This window comes from Rousettus aegyptiacus, unplaced genomic scaffold (assembly GCF_014176215.1).
Source record: "Rousettus aegyptiacus isolate mRouAeg1 unplaced genomic scaffold, mRouAeg1.p scaffold_m13_p_5, whole genome shotgun sequence".
Taxonomy (NCBI): domain Eukaryota; kingdom Metazoa; phylum Chordata; class Mammalia; order Chiroptera; family Pteropodidae; genus Rousettus; species Rousettus aegyptiacus.
Genome location: NW_023416308.1, coordinates 21,469,018 through 21,489,001, shown reverse-complemented (window position 1 = coordinate 21,489,001; position 19,984 = coordinate 21,469,018). Strand labels below are relative to the sequence as shown.

The window sequence follows — 19,984 nt, the reverse complement described above, 5'->3', positions numbered from 1 at the left end:
CTTTATAAGTTCTCCAGTCAAAAGTTACCACTAGCATCACACACACCTCCCCATACATATATTTGTCAAAAACAGCATACTTAGCACATTCTTCTATAGTCAGTTCTTTTCATGTAACAATAAATATATTGTGAGCATACAGCCACAGCTATAAATATTCTTCTGAACCATGATATTTTACTAAACAGAAAATTTTCAATCAACAAAATATAAAAAAATAAAAATCCGTCATTATCACAGTCCTCAGGATAACCATTAAATATTCTTAGGCTTTTTTTCCATGCATATAGGCACTAGAATGTAATCCCTATAGAACCCTGGTTTGCTTTCTCCACCGCTGTGTCCTCAGGGCCTAGAAGACTGTCTGGCATGTATTAGATGCTCAGTAAATATTGTTGATAAATGAAAAATATAAATTCATATTTAACAGTGTTCCTAGAGTGGAGTCAACTTGCACTTTTTTTTTTCAAAGCTTGGAAAACCCTCATTTAATACATTCCATGCATTTTCTGCTTTCCAGAAGGAGACTGAAATTTACCTTTGAGAAAGACCATCCCTTGATTCTGGGTGTGAGCACTGGATACACAGAAAACAAGAAAAATGATCTATTCGCAGTTCTCGGGGAAGCTCTGAAAGCCCAAATGCCGAAGTTGCAGATGGAGCCGTTAAGTATTCTAAAGAGAACCTAATGCAAACTGTGTGTGTTGGCAGAACGTGCCCCTGCAGAGCTGGAGAAAAATCTGTTTCCAAACTTGAAGTTAGCTTGCTCCAGCTCCGAATGTTCTTGTTTGCTCTTGGGAGATGGGGTGTGTGTTCTCATCCTAGCACTTGCTCACTAGAGTTGGGGATTGAGGGCCAGAGGGTGATGATATTAGAAGATGGGGCCTTTGGGAGGTCATTAGGTCATGAGGGTGGAGCCCTCATGAATGGGATTAGTAAATAAAAGAAACCCCAGACAACTCCCTTACCCCTTTCTGCCCTGTGAAGACATAGCAAAAAGACAGCCATCTATAAACCAGGAAATGAACCCTGGCACCTTGATCTTGGACTTCCTAGCCTCTAGAACTGTGAGAAATAAATATTTGTTGTTTAAGTCACCCAGTCTATGGTATTTTTGATAGAGCAGCCTGACCTGCCTAAGACAATTGGTCAGGCCTATTCACGGTGGAAGGGGCCTATATACACAAGGGTGCAGCTACCAGGGATACGGTGGGAGGCAGGAATCATTGGGGACCATCCTGGAGGCTGGATGACACAGTCTGGCAGATTATGACTTCATAGGTGTGTGAAGGAGAGCTCAGGGATTGATTTTTTTTTTAAGTTTATTGGGATAACATTAGTTAATACAATTATATAACTTTCAGGTGTACATTATAATTTGACATCTGTATATTCTATTGTGTGCTTACCACCTAAAGTCCTTCAGCTATCATATATTTGATCCTCTTTACCCACTTCACCCTCTCCCTACTCCTCTATATTTGACCCCCTTTAACCTTCTATCTACCTTCTTCTCTCCCACCCCCTACTCTCTGTTAACCACTAGTTTATAGTCCATGTCCATGAGTCTCTGTTTGTTTGTCCTGTTCATTTGTGGATTCCACCTTTTTAACAAGTGCCCAGGTGACTCCGTTATCCAACACAGAATTACTGGTTTGGTGATCAGTTCCCCTTCCAGGTGGCTGCAAATGGGCTGCTGGAGTTTGCTTTCCCTGGGATGTGGGAGTGAGGAACTCTGGTTCCTTTGCTTTATGTATACAGTAGTCATCCTTTTATCTGTGAGGGATATGTTTTGAGACCCCAGTGGATGCCCAAAACATGTATGTACCTATAATAAAGTTTAATTTATAAATTAGGCACAGTAAAAGATTAACTACAATAACTAATAATAAAATAGAACAATTATAACAATATATTATAATAAAAGTTATGTGAATATGGTCTTTTTCTTCTCACCCGCCATAACCAATCTGATAACCAGGATAGCTACTAAGTGAGTAACAGGTGGGTAGCATATACAGCATGGATATGCTGGATAAAGGAATAATTCACATCGCAGGTGGGATGGAGCAGGACAGCATGAGATTTCATCATGCTACTCAGAATGATGTGCAATTTAGAACTTGCGAATTGTTTATTTCTGGGACTTTCTGTTTAATATTTTCAGACCATGGTTGATTGCAGGTAACTGAAACTGTGGATAAGAGGGGACTACTGTACAGTACAAGGGTTTGGACAATCCTAAAAATGACCCCTGGGACTGTAAGAAAAGAAAAGACAGTGATGAGATCCACTCAGCTGCTTAAGGATCTCCTCTACTTTAGAATCGGACAGACTAAAAGTTTGGGTATTACTCAACTGTTCTGAACCTCAGTTTCTTTGTCTATAAAATAAAAGCAATTATTACAATGAGTGTGTATGACTTCGACATTAAAAAGAGTAAAAAAACCCAAATGACTATTTTTGGGATCATGGATCCCTTGAGAATCAGATGACAGCTGGAGATCCTGCAGGAGCATCAGCTATGCATGCGTGCCTGGGATACATTTTCCCTCTTCTGGTAACATCATTCTGTTTTATTGTAGGGAGCCATCCCTGCTCTGATTCAAGGGGGTTAGATTAGCCCCTTTCCAGGCTCCCTGGATAGACAACATTAGGCCTGGCCAATCAGAACACTTATTGCATCCCCAACACAATGATTGGTTCAGGTAACTCACAGAACTGGTCAAATCAGAGTGAATTCCAGGACTTCCAAGAGAGATACTGATATAGAGGCATTCTTTTTCTTCTGGGATCCCTAGCTTCTGGGATGTGAGCAAGGAACTGCTGTCAGTCAGCTGAGGGGAACACCTACCTGAGAATGGAGTCAATACAGATATTTAAAAAAAGAAAGAAAAAGAAAGAAAGAAAGAAAGAAAGAAAGAAAGAAAGAAAGGAAGGAAGGAAGGAAGGAAGGAAGGAAGGAAGGAAGGAAGGAAGGAAGGAAGGAAGGAAGAAAAAGAAAGAAAAGGGCCAAATCTCGATGCTGTCTTGTGAGTATGTGTCAGGAAATTCATTGAGGTATTAATTTGTGTTTTGTTTTTCCACAGGAGAAGAATCAGAATTATTGGGAGTTATTTATAAATCCTTCTCTGTACTGGATCCTATTAGGAAAGGGGAAAAGAGAATGGCTGCTAGGTAGGCAGACATGTGATGCCCACCATTTTGGTACTCAATTAATGTTTGTTTCCCTTTCTCTTCCCTTTTTTGTCTTGTTAGACATCATGACAAACTGGAAGAACAGTCATCTGCAGGCAGGATTCTCCCAGGGAGGTTCAAAACCAACTCCATATCCAGTGACCTACATACAAAGCCTGTGAATTCACATCTGGCAGAGGACTGGGTTGATGAGTGTTTTCAGGGATGCTGTAGGAGAGTGCAGGGCTCTAATTCCTTTGCCTATTACAGAATGTCACCATTCAAAAGTTAATGATGTGCACCCAGATGATTCTGGCAGCCCAGATGCTCAGAACCCCTTTATGAGGCATTCTGTAGTCTCAAGGAGGGAACTTGCTCCATTCTGTTTGTCCTTCAGTTTGCAACCTTGGCCGATGTCTCAGAGGGGAAGATAGGGAGATAAGTGACTTTGAGGAGCAGGGAAAAGGCAGAAGCAGTGCGAGTGGAGGGAGATTTCTTAATACCAGAAGGAAATTGGTTGGAACACTGCAGGTGCTATGATTCACCCTCTCACAGGATCCTGGGGAGATGGATGGAGACCCACTGGTACTGGGATGGAAAAGTGGGAAATGGCTGAGGTACATTGGATCCTGGATATTGGGGCTCTCAGCCTCTACAAAGATTCCTATGTCCAAACTTAAATGATTCTGTAGAGTTAGATGGTCACCCACCAGTGAGGACATGGGAGATTGAAGGCCTATCCTTGTTACCTGAGCCAGATATTAAGCCTCTCAGATTCCAGTGTGACTTTGGAGAGGTGGAAGGACCACCCCAAAATGTGGAGATTGAATTCCTCGCCAACTCTGTAGGTTGGAGGCTCAGAGTAGATTTTTAAAAATGAGCATGGCAGGGTAAAGGGAATCTATTAAAGGGGGTTAGAGGGAGAGTGAAGTGGGTAAAGGAGATCAAATATATGGTAGCTGAAGAAAACCGGACTTTGGGTGGTGAACACAATAGAATATGCAGATGTAAAACGATAATGTACAAATTTTATGTTTGTATTAACCAATGTTACCCCAATAAACTTAATTTTAAAAAAAAGTTCATCAGGGAAAAAAAAGTTTCTAATAATAGGAAAAAAAAAAACGAGCATGGCATTCATTGCATATTTGATTTTACAAGCTGGGTCTTTTAAATAGAGCTATCAGTTATAGAGTTGTACTAGTGCCAGGCACTGTGTTGAATATTTTAACTTAAGGCATTGCCTTTACCCTCAAAGCAACCCCACAATATTAGACATTATTATATTTTATAGATGAGGAAAATGAATCTCAAAGAGATTAGGTTACTTGCTGTATAGCATATGTTGTTGGTACTCCTCCACACTTACTTGCTTGGATCTTACTATTTCAGGGTCCATGGACTTCCAACCCTGCAAATCTGCAGTTTTTTGCCTTTGAGAACACTCTCAGTGATGACCAGAGTCCCCATACTCAGCAAGCCAGATGTGCCAGGGAGATAATGCCTTTGGGGGCATCCCTTGAATAGTGACAGAGTAGTTGGTGTATAAGTACCCCAGCTCCCTTGCCCTTGGATGAGTTATCATAGGGGCAGTATTCAACACTGGTTCCTAGAGGTTCCTGACAGATTTCAGCTACCTTGATAGCTTCCTTATACATACCCTGCATTGGCTCCTTTTCTTCCTAAGTCCCTTGCTGGTGCTTCATGAGGTTGCCTTCTAAATCAGCTACTTGCATTAGAACACTTGTCTCAGAGTAAGTTTCTGAGGAATCTCAAACTGAGACACGTGCACCTGATAAGTAGAGAATTGAAGAGCTAGGATTTGAACTCCGTTCTTCCTCTTTCCATTGCCTGTGCTCTTATCTGCTGCACTAGTGTTTTCTTTTAAGCTTGATATACCAGTATTTCAAGTGTCTGCAAGAACACCATCATGTACAAATTCTCTGCCACTTGACAAGCTTGCAAGCAATGATACTGCTGGACATGTGCATGTAAGGTTAGCATATTGTAGCAGACCCCCAGTCTTCTTTACAATGGAAGTGGCAGGGAGCACGGCTTCCATAGGTCAATCCCAGGGTGGAGTTCTGCTCGTCGATGGAAGGAGGAGGGAGAGTGAATTGCTCTGAGGAAGGGCAGGGGCAGGCAACTGTGTGCTGATCAGCTCACTCTAGTTAGCATGCTGCCTGAGTACATTTTCTCCAAGCTAGCCATCTCTCAGCTGGGCAATAAAGTAATTTAACTAGGGCTGTCTTCCAGGCTAGAGCTCCTGGAGATTGCTCCCCATTTATCACAGAGGAAAAATCGGTATCCGCAACCCCTGGACTGCTAACATCATCTAGCCTGCATGTCATTGATCTCTGAATGGTGAAGTTCTGCAGTGGGTAATGGAGTCAGAGCCCATATGCTCCAGTAGCCGTGAAAGCTCTTCCCAACTCAATCCTCTGCCTGATGTGAATTCACAGGCTTTGTGTTTAGTTATAGGCAATGGAGTGGGAGTTGATAGACCCTGGGAAGATTCTTCTGCATACAGATGCCTGCTCTGCTGGTTTGTCATGGTGTCACTCAATAGAGAAGGGATAGAGAGATGGAAAGAAATTGTGCTTTTGAGTACTATTGCAATGGGATTTGTGTGTTTGCCTACATGCAGGGGTCTGAATATTTTTCTGTAAAGAATCTGAGAGTAAATATTTTAGGTTTTGCAGGCCATATGATCTCTGTGGCAACTGCTCAAACCTCCTGTTGTAACACAAAAGCAGCCTTAGACAGTGTAGATCAATGAGTATGAGTGTGTTCCAATAAAACTTTATTTATAAAAACAGGCAGAGAGCTGAATCTGGCATGCCAGTTAACCCTGGCCTACAGCATCCATTCCCTCTTACCCTATTCCCTACAGTACCTGATTTTCATTCCACTTTCCTTTAGCTCCTGGGAGACTGACTCCAGCCCCAACTACTGGGGATGGATTTTGATTGGCTTAACTTAATCAGCACGTTTCATTTCTGTGGACACTGGTTGGTTCACGGGTAGGCATGTGAGTTAAGTCAGTCCAATCAGCGTGAATATCAGGACTCTTGCTTGTGATTTTGGAAGGAAGATAATCCTCTTTAGTGGATTGTGTGGGTTTTAAACAAGAAGTCTGGAACTGCTGCAACTATATTGCTTTTATAAAGAAAGCCTTTTTGTGGATGAAGTCAATGAAGAAGTAAGGATCAAGAGAATTAGAGATAAAGAGTGGCCTTGCGATTTCCAATTATATATTACAGGTTGAGAGGAGTTTTATGTACTTGTAGCAGTAAGGATCTTGATAGACTTCCATGTGGCTGAACATTGTGCTTTATAGATGTCATTGAATTTAATAATTATAACAACTCTGTTGAGAAGGCCTTCTAATTCCTATTTAAGAGAAATTAAGACAGAAAGATTAAGTGGCTTGTCTAAAGTCACACTGTATAGACACTATCATGCATTAGGCAGAAACTATCTTTTTTATGACCAGTCTTAAAAGTCATATACTTTTGTTCGATTCATTAAAAGCAAGGCACTAAGTCCAGCCCACATTCAAGGGGATAGAGATTAGCCTTCACCCTTTGAAGGGGTATCAAAGAACTTGTAGATATATAGTTAAACCACTACAAGACTAATTAGTCTTTCTTGGATCAAATTTCACCCAGTTTCATCAACCGTGATCAGAGGCAGGGTCATGTTATAATATGGCTGCTCCCTCCATAATCTTGTGGAAATGAGTGAAAAAGAAATTTCATAAAAGAGGAGCTGAACAACCAGAGGAGAAAGGTTCTTATCCTCCAGCTCCTCCAGAGAGAAAACCCCAGAGGAGGTTCTGATTGGCTCAGGTTGCATCAAATGCCCATGTCAAGAGCCATCAATCACAGTGGTCAGGGGGCAGGGTCTGGTGCTAGAAGAAGAAATGGAGAAGAGGGTCCCAGATGGTCATGCACAAAGTTATGTACTTATACTTGTGATAAGTGTTACAAAAAAATAAAAAATAAAAAGGGATCTTTGAGAACATATAATGAACTCTTCGAGGAGGGAACAATGAAACAGAGACTCACAGGAGGAGTAGGACTTAGTAAGTAGAAGTGTGGAAGGAAGGGCTTTTTAGCTATCGGGAACAGTGGGTGCAAAGTCTCTGAGGCAGGAAAGAGCTGTCTGAGGAGAGTGAGGCTGCAGCGGAGAGAGCAAGATTCGGGGGAGGGGTTGTGGAACAACACGAGGCAGAAAAGATGCATGGGGGCCAGACCTTTTTTCACTTTATGAAGTGTGAAGAATTTATCCTTAATTCAAAATCAATAGAAAACCATAGAAGGATTTTAAAATAGGCATGCGACATAATCAGATATGCAGTGTAGGAAGATCCCAGGGGCTGGTGTGGCATCAAGCTGGTAACGAAGATGGAAAGAGTCCAGAGATATATAAGAAGGAGAGTGGAGAAGGGCACTTGGCCAGGGATTGGATGTAGAGGGAGGCAGAGGAACTATTCAACTCTGTGGATAAATGCATGCATGGATACAGGAAGGGAAGCACATTGGGGTGGGGGATCCAGAGTGGAGATGCAGATGATCAATTTAGGTTTGTGCAAGTTGCGTTTGAAGCATCTCTGAAACATCCAAACATCTAGGTGCTGCCATCAACTGACAGATTATTCCTCTCCCTGCAGGATGGGCAGTTTACAACTACTGAAGCTGATTTTATTATTGCAATCAGTAAGCAAATGGGAGGAAAAAGAAAACAACGTCAACTGTGCTGTGAACATTCAACATAAATTTAGTTAAACTCTTGTAGCCATGGTAGATAATTGTCAGGCAAGGGAAGTGTGTGGGGGAACAGAGAGAAAGGGGTTCTATCCCATCCTAGTGGTCACCTGGTTCAATGCAATTCAACTGAAATCCACAACACTTATTGAGTACCTGTAATATGGCAGGCTTAATGGATGCACATTGGAATTCTGTCTTCTTCTCCCTGAGGAAGACTCGAAAACCATCCCTACATGGTCTGGAGGGGAGAGATATTATGTTGGAATAGAGGCAAAGGCAATCATCATCATCATCATCATCAATCATCATCATCATCATCATCAATCATCATCATCATCATCATCATCAGGACAACTGATCAAAACTAAATTAAGTCCAAATGCTAAGTAGAAGTTCCACCAGTTCTGCAGAGTGATTAGAATTAAATAGAAATATCTGTTTTCTTTGCCCCCATCTCAAACCTTTTCCTAGTGATGTTTCTTTTTTCCCTCTGAAAGTAAAGAGGAGTCTTAACAAGCACCTCAATGAATGATGTGGAGTTCTCTTGGAGTTTTCAATTTGGCTGTATTGATTTATAAGGTCGTTTCAATTACTGAATTCTTCTTGGTGGCAGTGCGTAGGGCCCAAGAACGTGAGAATCATGCTCTATTGATCCCAGGGACTTAGAAAGGGGGCATTTATGTGTCTGCTTTAGATTGATGAAGTTGCAAATAATGAAGCTTCCTATGCAACATTTATTAAATGAAAATCTAGAATTCATTAACACGAGAACTTGTCTTATATTAGAAAAGACGGGGGGGATTGAGAAAAAATAGGGACTACAGTAGTTATAGTGAACATAATATATGAGGCAATTTGAATTCAAGGGAAGGCAATTTGGAATCTTATTAAATTTTCTTCTCTCCTTTTATTGTATGTGCATGGTTGGGTGGTTTCTGGGGAGTCATCGATCAAAATACAGGTGTGTGGGGAGGTGGAGATTGGGAACAGAGACCAGTTCCCAAATCCTTGCTCTAGTTAAAATAGGATTGCTATTCAGTGCCTAGCATCGCGCCCAAATCAGGAACTCAATAAATATGAATGATAGATGAATGAATGAATGAATGAATGAATCAGGATGGGAGATGTAATTGAACATTACCTGTGGTTGCCAAAGATGCTGGTACAGCTTTTTAGCTAAGGCCTGTCAGACTCTCTTTCTAATTCATTTACTCATTCATTCATTCATTCATTCTCACTCAAATACTTAACTGAGAATTGCTCATATGCAAGGTACTATGTTAAGCACTCTATTAGTTTTCTAGGTATGTCCTAACAAATTACTATAAACTAGGTGGCTTCAAACAACAGAAATTTATTTTCTCACAGTTCTAGAAGCTAGAAATCCAAAATCAAGGTGTTGACAAGGCCCTGCCCCCTCCAAGGGCTCTGGGGGGAGAATCCTTTCTTCCCTCTTCCAGCTTCAGGTGGCCCTGGGAATTCCTTGGTTTGTGGCACCATCTGTCCAGTCTTTGCGTCTGTGTTAGACTGACTTCTTTACTGTGTGTTTGTGTTTCTAGATCTCCCTCTCCATATAAGGACACTGGTCATTGGATTTTGGACTCACCCTAATCCAGCATGACCTCCTTTTAACTTGGTAACATTGGCAAAGACCCTATTTTCAAATAAAGTCATCTTCACAGATTCTGGGTGGATGTGAATTTTGGGAGGATACTTCAATCTGGTAGAAACACTGAGGGGAAAATGCAGATTGGTGCTTGATCCTTGGGGGCTAACAGTCAAGCAGGGGAGACAAGAGAAACACATATTCAGCATATAAACACAAACATATAAACACCTCCCAGTCTATAGAATGTCAAGCTGGTGACCTCATTTATCCCCTTGAATCCTTCCTGCAACCTGCTGAAACAGGGAAGAAGATGCTCATTTTCAGAGATGAGGGAACAGAGGTTGAAAAAGGTGAGGTCACACAGCTGAGGTGAGGTAAACGGCACAGCCAAGTCTTGCTGGTTTCTTTTACATGCTTATTGTAGGGAAGTGAGAAAATGCAGATGAGCATAAATAAGAAAAAATTGACAATTCAACCACACATAAGTAAATGCTTTTGAATTTGGATGTGTAATCTTTCTGGAACTAACAGTGGACTTTTTTTTTTTTTTTTGTCTGCTGGGCGTCTCCATTCCCATCTTAGGAATTGGCCACCTTCCCACCCATGTTGCTCCATGGCAGTCTCCTGGGAGCCATGCCCGGGCACATGACCCAATCCTGGCTATGGTTGATTAAGTCAGGCATGGGCACTTGAGCCACACTGAGTCAATCTGTGCCTTGATTGGGAACTTGGAATGGAGACCAAGAGGTTCCAGCCTCAGTCTTGCAGATCCCTGAGGTGGAGCAGGTGAAGATCTGGAAAGATCTGGAATGGGTAACACTGCACTGTGACATAGGCTTGGACGCTGAGGAGAGTGGTCTGTAGGGAGAGAGCAGAAGGAAGCCAACAGAAAGACAATTCAGAGATGATTCTCATAATCCATCCACATCTTACCTTTGAGTTCTCTGAGTATCCTTACGACGATCCTCCATTTTCCAAATCAACTAGATTGAAAAGGTTTTTGTTACTTGCAACCAAGAATCCTGTGGCAAGTGGTGGTGTGGGGGGGGGGGGTGGAAACCCCTAAAAGTAGCTTAAATCATAAAGATGTTTATTTATTTATTTACCAGGCTGGCTGGAGGAAGCTAAATCTGGGATGGTTCGATGTCATTAAAGGTGTAGATATTTACTATATTTTCGTCCTGCCTTCCCTGGTGTGTAGGCAGTGATCCCCACTCATGGTCACAAGAAGGCTGCTGCAGCTCCAAGAATCACGTTCTCACAAGATGGTCTTTAAAACAAGGGAGGGAAGACAGCTAAAGCAGGAAAGGAGCTTTCTCTGCATGCACCTCTCACTTGTTGCGGGGTAGGGAGGATGATTACTCCCTGAAAGCCTCTTAGCAGATTTCCCTTATGCCTCATTGGTTGTATCTACATGCCCAGTTCTAGACCCGTCATTGGAAGAGGGAAATCGGTGTGCCATGACTGGTTTAGACAAATATTAAATCAGCTCCTGGGGCTGAACATAACTGTACAATAGTGCAAAATCAGAGCCCTGTGAGTAAGGAAGAAGGGGATGGAATGGTATTGGGAGGGTAACCAATAAATTACTCCATGAGTCTTAATTAATAAACTATCCATAACATTTTTCAACCTGAGATAACACTTCAAATACTGTGACCATCTTTCTATTTTGATGAATATACGAAGTGCATGATTTTAGCCATCACACTATAGAACGGTGATTTTTAGCATAGGTGGTGTAGCCAGTGATTTCCATTCTTTGATACTGTTGCCCAGGCAACAATCCATTCTCTGACCCATTGTCAAGGACAATTCTGTCTTTGTCTTCCTTTTCGTTTTCATTGTTGGAGATTATTTGTTTTTCTTGCCCAGGTAAGACTTCGGTTTGCAGAGGGGATTATTTTCTTTCTCCCTCCTCATCTGCCCATTCCTGAGGCCCCTGAGGATGGAGAGTCAACGTCATCAGCTCAGCCAGGGGAGTCCATGACAGTGGAGAGGGCAGATGCACAGGGCTTTACGGTGGGAGCTGGGCTCTCTCTCTCTGGCAACACTGGGTACCTATCAGGGAATCCTGGGCCTCAAAGTGACCTACGTAAGTGCCCAGCACGAGTGACCGTAGCAATGTTCCTTTGAACTTGGTGCTCCTGCTAGCCTCAGGAAGGGGGGCGGAGGCATTATGATATCATAGTTAAGCACAGGCTTTGGACCTTGACTGACCTAGGTTTGAGTCCTGGGTCTGCCACATAGAAACAAATTACTTCAACTCCATGACTCTGTTTCCTCGTTTGTAAAGTGGGGATAATAACATCTGTTTTGCAGGTTATTGTGTAGATTGAAGATAATGTGTGTAAAGGCATTAGTAGGGGGCCTGGAATATAGAAGATGCCCAAGAAATGACAGCCGCTGCTGGCATTGAAATAGAATTTTCCAATGATGGTTTATGTAGGGGGAGGACGAAAGACAATTGTACCCCTCAATTTCCTCATCTTTAAGAGGGAAAATAATTAAATGATACGTTGTGTGTAAAACATCCAGTAGGTTGTAAGTACTTGGTAAATGTGAACAATTACATCTAACATTACTACTACTTGTGCGAGTCTGATGTTTCCTTATCTATTTAACCATTACTTGTCTAGTGCCTTCTAGAAGCCATGCCCCGTGCTTGGTTCCGGGGGTTTAGCAGTGACCCTGACTAACACAGGGATGTGCCATCCCACCTGGGAGCTGAGACAGTCACCTTGACTGGGAGTAGGGATCTGTGTACCTTGAAAAAGAGCTCTCCCTTCAGCACCACATGGAATCATGGAGCTGGGAAGGGAGCAAGGATTTAGATGAGCGAATGAGTAGGAATAATGATTCCGTCAGGAAGAAGCAAGAGCCACCAAATGCAAAGGGATGTGGAGGTCCTGCTGTTGTGGTGGCAAGGGGCAGAAGCTCTTTCTGGCAAGCCTTCTGCCTCCCCAAAACATATTTAAATGCATTCAGTTTGGTGGGCAAAACAAGCCCAGACCTGCGCTTCTGAGAATTCAGCTCTTTGGGGCCAGGAAATGGGAGCTGTATTCAGAGAGCTCTGGGAGCAAGGACCTACCAGTGTCCTTGGCTGTGACCAAAATTAGCAGGCTAGGCTTGATGAATGCTTGGGACATGTGGATATAGAAGTATTGGCTTCTGTTTATGGCTGATTCCAGCTTAGAGTGGCCACAAACATGGGCTCTGGAGCCAGAATGCTTGGGTTTGACTCCCTGCACTTCCTTTAACCAGCTGTTTGACATGAGCTAAGGTGCTCTACCTCTCTGAGCCTCAGTTTCCTTGTCTGTAAAATGGGAATGAAAACCGTACCTACCTCCCAGGGTTGCCGCAAAGATTAAATGAGACAATGCACGTGTAGTACTGCTTATCTCATCTCATCTGTGCAAGAAACCTTCCAGGCAATGCGGGATCAGGCTCGGAGATGCTGGGTCATTGTCGTTTTTATTTGTCTAGTACCTGGTAAGTTTTCCATAAGTGATGGTACCACACATCATTTTAGGTATGTGACCATTGATTGCATTCATTCACTAAGCACTTGAAAAGATCCTGATTCCCAGCATCATGCTGCATATGAACGACTCAGTGGAGATTGGGAGTGCCAGGTGGATTAGAAATATGCTTGTCCATCAAGTGGTGGTGATGTGTGTAAGCATAATTACTATTTATTGAGAATTTATATGCCAGGCACTGTGCCAAGCATGTTACATGCATTCTCATGAGATGCACAAAGTCACCCTATAAATAAGTGCTATTATTTACTTCCATTTCATAGATGGATAAACTGAGTCTTATAAAAGTTAAAGAAGTTGCCCAAGGCCATTCATCTGGTGGTGTCAGAGCTGGGATTCCCACCTAGACCTGTTGGACACCAAAAGTCTGAGCATCTGGTGTACACCACATTGCCCAGAGAAAGTGAATGACTCGCCCAGAGTCATACGACGGGCAACAGTGCAGCCGAGGGAGGACTAGGATGGGGACTCTAGCTACTTCCTTCAGTCCCGCTATTGCTGCCCCTCACCCCATTCTTCCTAAAAGCCCTTCAAAGCCCCAGGACAGAATGCAGGAATGGGGGGGGGGGTGGTTTCAACTGTTTCCTTCAGACCCTCACTGTGGTTAAGTTGCTTTCCAGATTGGATCCAATTTCCAGCCAGAGCTGAAATGTGTCAGGCATTCAGCAGTGACAAGCCAAGCTGGGCCACGTGTGTTGGGAATGGAGGAGGCTAATGATTTGCCAGTGGCATCCAATTACCAGCAAATTGTCAGAACACACCAGCTCGGGAAGATGATGTCAATGATGGCTCTGCGTCTGCGCCAGACAGCGGAGTGGAGCGAGGTGGGGACACTCATTCCCCTGGAGCCCCTGTGATTGCCCCAAGTTGGAGCTGGCATGTCTTTCCATCTCAGACACTGAAGCAGCAAAAGAAATGGAAAAATTGTTTGTTTGGTGTCTCCGTGGGCTTGTGGCCCATGGGATGCTGGAAGAGAATTCTGTATGTGCACAGAAGGCAGGATGAGGTCATGGTTACGAGCAGAGCTTTGGAGGCAAGGCTAGGTTGACCTAGCTGAGTGACTTTGAGCTTTCCTGCTTAGACTCTTTCAGTTTTCTTTCTTCTTCTTCTTCTTTTTTTTTTAAGAATATAGATGATAATTGCAATAAGTGCATTTTCTTTTAAAAAACATCCTCCCAGCTTTATTGAGGTATAATCGACACACATTTAATTGCTCATATGTAAAGTATGATTTCATAAATTTTGACACAAGGTTATACCTATGAAGCCATTACCACAATCAAGATTGTGAGTTTACACATCTCTTCCCAAAGTGCCCTTTGTCATCAATTCCTGTCCCTTTTGCATAGTTTCTCCCAAGGAACCACTGGTTTGCTTTTTTTTTTTGCCACTATTGACTCATTTGCATTTACTAGAATTCTATGTAAATGGAATGACACGGTATGTGCTTCTTTTGTTTGCCTTCTTTCACCCTACATAATTATTTTGAGATTCATCCATGCTGTTGTGTGTAATAATTCCGACTCTGACTCCTTCACGGGTTTATTTTTGTGAGGCTTGGTAAGGTGGTAAGTGTGAAAAACACTTTTTAAATAATAAAGCCGCACAGTTGTTATACAGGATAATTCTTAAGTTACCTTCTGCCTAAAATATCTATTTCTCCCTCCCACTTCTTTGCCTGGAGAACCCCTTTTTATCACTTCCCCTGGCATGCTCATCCCACTGCTGCTGGCTCACAGCTACCCCGTGCTCAGTCGAATTGCCTTTGCTAGGTGAGAGCTGCGTCTCCCTGGAGGTTACCCTCTCCCACAGAGGCAGCCAGCAGCCAATGACTGACCAAGGTGAGACAAAGGCTGTGGTGCCACTTCACAGCTAAGTCCCCAGTATGGTATCATCCCTTGAGTTGACCCACCATATCACTTGGTGACAAAGTGATTATATCAGACCCTTCCACCATGGATATCCTGATTGGGATCAACATATATTCCGGTATATATTTGCCTTCCCTGCTCTCAGGGCCCCAGGCAAAACCATTCTTTAAGGGCTCATATATATGTACCATCATGTGATACTACAAAATATAACTTTGGGCAAAATGACACAACCATGGGCACATGATCATAGAATCCACTGGACCTCCTGTATCCTACATTCTCCGGAAGTAGTGGCGTCTGTTAGAGCAGTGGAATGGCAGTTTGTTTCTTGAAGGAATAGCTTACATTAACTGGGAGATGGCACCCTGACAGGTTGGCACATTGTCCTTAAGGATGCAGAATATTCCTTAAATCGATGGCCATCATACAATACGACATCACTAAAAGGTAGAGCATATAGGTCTGGGAACCAAGAGGTGAAAGTAGGAACTTTCCCACTCTCCATAACTCCCAGTAATCTACTTGGAAGATTTCTGTGGTGATGATTATAATTTTAAAAACATAATTGGCTTGTTTGAATCTGTATTAATTTTCTATTGCTATAGTAACAAATTATCATAAACTTGGCGGTTTAGCAGTATAAATTTATTATCTTTTAGTTCTGGAGGGAGTTAGACATGGATCTCACTCAGTTAGACATGGAAATCAAAGTGTCAACAGGGCTGCATTCCTGTTTTGGAGGTGCTAGGGGGAGAGCCTGCTTCCTTGTCTACTTTTGTGACCCTTCTTCTGTGGTCACAACTCTTTCCGATGACAGCCAGGAAAGACTCCACCTTAAAGACTCATGGGATTAGATTAGACCCACTTGGATAATCCAGAGTAATATCCCCATTTTAAAGTCCCTAACCTTAATCATATGTATCTGCAAAGTCTCTCTTGGCATGTAAGGCAACATTCATAGATTCTGGGAGTTAGAAGATGGACATCTTTGGAGGCCATTATTCTGCCACCACAGGACCTAAATCAAGTCCATATATTGTGTCTGGTTGACATATCTTTTAAGTCTCTTAAAATCTATAGATGCCCCCTCTATAACTTTTGTGGTCTTTGCAATTTATTGTTGAAGAAACTGGGTTCTTTTTCTTATAGGGTCCCCCAGTCCTAGTTTTGTTATAACCTCATGGTTTTATAAAAGTGTTCTGTTTTCTGTTTTCTCCTGTAAATTGGTAGTTGGATCTAGAGGCTTTATCAGATTTATGTTCATTTCTTATAGTAAGACTACTTCAGAGCAGGTATTTCTTATTTTTTGTAATATTAGTAGTTTACAGATGCTTAATACCCAAATATATTAATTCTATAGGGGTTGCAAAAGAGTGATGTTCTAATTCCATAATTCTATATTTATTCAATAGTTGGAATATATCTACAAAGTGTCATCTGCTATTTGGCTAGCATGAGATACAGTTCTTTTAGGAGAGGCAAGATAAATATTTCTTCTTTTTCTTTATTTGCTATTTTCCACAATAAAGAATCAGTTCACTAGCATCCTCCATCCATGGCCAGTGAATTTCATTTTGAATCATTATAAAGTCAAGGATTTAAGCATATTTGATGTCACATCCAGATCTATATTTGGATTTTAGAACAATGGTACACATTTCTTTTCTCCAAGAATCTAGCTATTCTATCTGTAAGACTCCTTAATTGAAAACATTTGCCCCACCAAATCCACTGCATAAAATAAGAATGAATTCGTTGCTCAAATTTCAATAAATTAAAGACATAAGCAAGTCACATAAGGTTATAATCAGCAGGCATGTCCCAATGTGACTATACTAGGTTGCCAGCATTCCTGCCCAAATAAAAGATTCATTAGTCAACCTGGTCCTATCTCATGCCATTAGCTTCTCTGTATTGAAAGTAACTTGAATACCCTTGCTCCCATTATTGGCTCCAAAAATAATAACAGCTAATATATTGAGTTCTTATGGGATAGGCAGTTTTCTAAATACTTTAATGTATTGACTCATGTAATTTTCACATTCACCCTGAGGTAGACATTATTATTATGTCCATTTGTGGATGAAAAAATTGAGTTACAGAGAGGTTAAGTGACTATTCTGAGGCCACACAGCTGATAAGTGACAGAGCTGGGACTGGCAACCCTAGTCCCATACTCCCACATGACAATTATTGGCTGAATAGTAGCTGCCCTTGAGATTGGGCATGTGCCCTTCAGTTCACCACGGTACCTGCCTGGCCCTCTTCATTCATCGATATTACCTGCCTGGCCTCTGCAGGCATTTGAGCTTGAGATCTGTGACATGTCTCACCACCCCCTTATAAGTCTTGCAATTCTAGGGAGCTTTAATTGGGTTGGTAATAAGAATGGATGCCTCATTTGAGCCTGTCCAGGGAACAGAGTTTTATTTGTCCTGGATCCCATGCTGGGCTGGATTTATCAAGGCAGAATCCCAGTGCCAAATTTAGCAGAGTGAATTGTTTCCCAAATGTAGGCCACAGAATCTAATTTGAGCTGTAACTTAGTAACTGTGTGTGCAATTACCTAGCGAAGTGATGGGTGATGGACACGTTCAAGATGGGATCTGGGAGCACTGGACCAAATAATTTCCTTTTTTTCTTTCTCCTGCCACAATAAACAATTTTATTTCCTGTTGACTGTCTTGGTGGATTCAGCTCTTCCTTTGGTCTCTGGAAACAATGTTGAAAGTGTGGTTCAAGGATAGCCAGCTACCGAGAGATTATGGAACTCGAGCCCTGCATCATGGCGTTTGCTGTGTGACTTTGGGTTACTTCCTAAGGCTCTCTGAGCCTGTTTTCTGAATAACACAAAGAGCCAGAAATATTTCTCTTGTCAAAGACCTTTGGTCCTGTGAAATAAGTAGAGGCTTAGGGGCTGGATAGATTTAATTTCCATACAAGTTATGGTAACTACTTTTAATTGTGCACTTACTATGTACAAAGTATTTTACATGCATTATCTTGTTTAGAACACACAATGATATAACACACAAACAGGCTCAGAAGAGTTAAGAGATTAGTCCAAAATCACATAGCTAGTGAGTGGCAGGGCTAGTCAAGAACCATTGAAGCAGATTCAGTTGGTAGGCAAAAGACTTCCCACTGGAAGGCTGGACAGGGACAACAAGGGTTTACCCAGAAGGGGTGGGGAACTAGTCAGTTAAATCTCCTGTCGTTCTGATATTCTATGAGTTCAAGGCCCTGTGACAATGGAAGCAAAGCCTTTGGTTACTCCACTGCTTTGTTTCCAGGCTCTGGCTTCTGAAACCTTGGACACAGCATCATCGAGATCCTGGCTTACTTGGGCAAAAAGGAATTGATAGAGAGAACTCATAGAACCAAAGAATAACTGAACAACGTGTCCCAGGAATGGAAAGGACTTTGGCACTCTGGTGTTCCAGGCAGCAGTAGAAACCAATGGCTTCAGGGCTGGGTGATAATGATGTATCAGCTCCACCCACTTTTAATCTGTCTTCACTGGGTTTAAGATTCAGATTCCTAGAAGAGAGTGATTGGTCTGATTGGGTCATGTGCCTGACCCTCAGCCAGGAGGTGATGGGACACTTTGATGGACAGCTCCTTGAGAACTGCAATCAATGGGGATGGGGGGGTGCCGCATACAGATGAAGGTGCTGGTAGCTGATGAAGAGGAAGGGACATCAGCCAGGCAAAACTCGGCAGAGGTCCACTGTAGAGCCCTTCCTGGAGATGGACAGCGTGCCACAGGGCCTAAGACAGCCCTTTTAGGAGCTGGGGTAGTGATTGCTGGTTCTCCCCACCTGGAGAATAACCATGTTAGAGTATCGAGACCTTGAGGGTCTCTCTGTTCCATCTTCTCCTGCCACTTCTGGTTCCTTCACTGAGCACCACCCCACCAAAGAGTGTTGGTTTCCTAGGCTTCTGCTTGGGCACAGTCCTGGAAAACACAGCTGCAGCTGTCATCTAGATCTCCCCCTCTCCCTTTGTTTACTAGACATCCTGATGAGATATAGAAAAAGGATCTTTAACATTGGACATTTAGTAACTATAGTTATATGCCCATAGAGATCCTCTTCCCACGTCCCTCCCATTATTGTGCACTCATCTCATCTTAATCCTGGTCAGTATTCGTCATATGTGAATAACAAAGAGACATTGGAATTATAAAATGATCATGTTGAGAAGTGGGGCAGAGTGGCTTCTGGAGTCAGGTTGGGGTGGAAACGGCCTTCGTGGCCACGCCAAACCTCTGCTGTACTGGCTGCCGCCCTGCTGAGTCCTTGGCTCTTTCACGTGCACTTCTCCCTTAGTGGTCAGAGCGCAGGTTCCAAGCCAACAATTCTCTTTCTTGGCTGCAAATTGGGGGAGCTTTGGGGAGCTTAAAGTACTGATATCTGGGATCCCACCCCTAGATATTCTGATTTAATTAGTATGTGGTCAGCTCGGGGAGTTGGTATGTTTCAAAATCTCCCCAGGTTGATTCTAATGTGCAGACAGGAATAAGAACCACCGACAGGCTATAGGCAAGTGCTTCAGGCTACTGGGCCTCTTTCGTCTAGTGAAATGAAGATTCTGGGATTGCAGCCTTGTCACGGGCCTTCGGAAGTACTGTCATGGAGGCAAAACATACAGATCCATATAGGTCCAAATCTCAGATCTTCCTCTCATGCGCTGTGTGCTTTTGGGCAAATGCCTTAACCTCTCTGAGATGTAGCTTCATCATCCATAAAGCTGGGTTTATAATTGAACCTCCCTAATAAGAGTGTCATTAGGATTACATGAACTTGTGTATATAAAGCACTTGGCACAAAGCCTGGTATAGACTAAGCCCTCAATAACCTATAGCTGGTGTTATCATTATTATTATCTGGCATTTCCAATTTTTTATCTGAATATTTAGATACTTGTTGTGTCACTCTGAATGGATTAATTCCATGAGTGGGCCTGGTTTTATGACATGTAGCAAAATCTCTAGGACCTCTCTACCTG

General features: G+C 42.5%; 1 long non-coding RNA gene across 1 annotated transcript in view; it reads left to right on the top strand.

Moving 5' to 3' along the window:
* LOC107518367 overlaps positions 1 to 9,763 on the top strand; it is a 29,730-nt gene extending 19,967 nt beyond the window's left edge. Inside the window, exons 3-4 of the long non-coding RNA XR_004951075.1 lie at positions 521 to 664; positions 9,509 to 9,763. This is a non-coding gene — a long non-coding RNA (uncharacterized LOC107518367). The remainder of the gene's footprint in view (positions 1 to 520; positions 665 to 9,508) is intronic.
* The last annotated feature ends 10,221 nt before the right edge of the window (positions 9,764 to 19,984 follow it).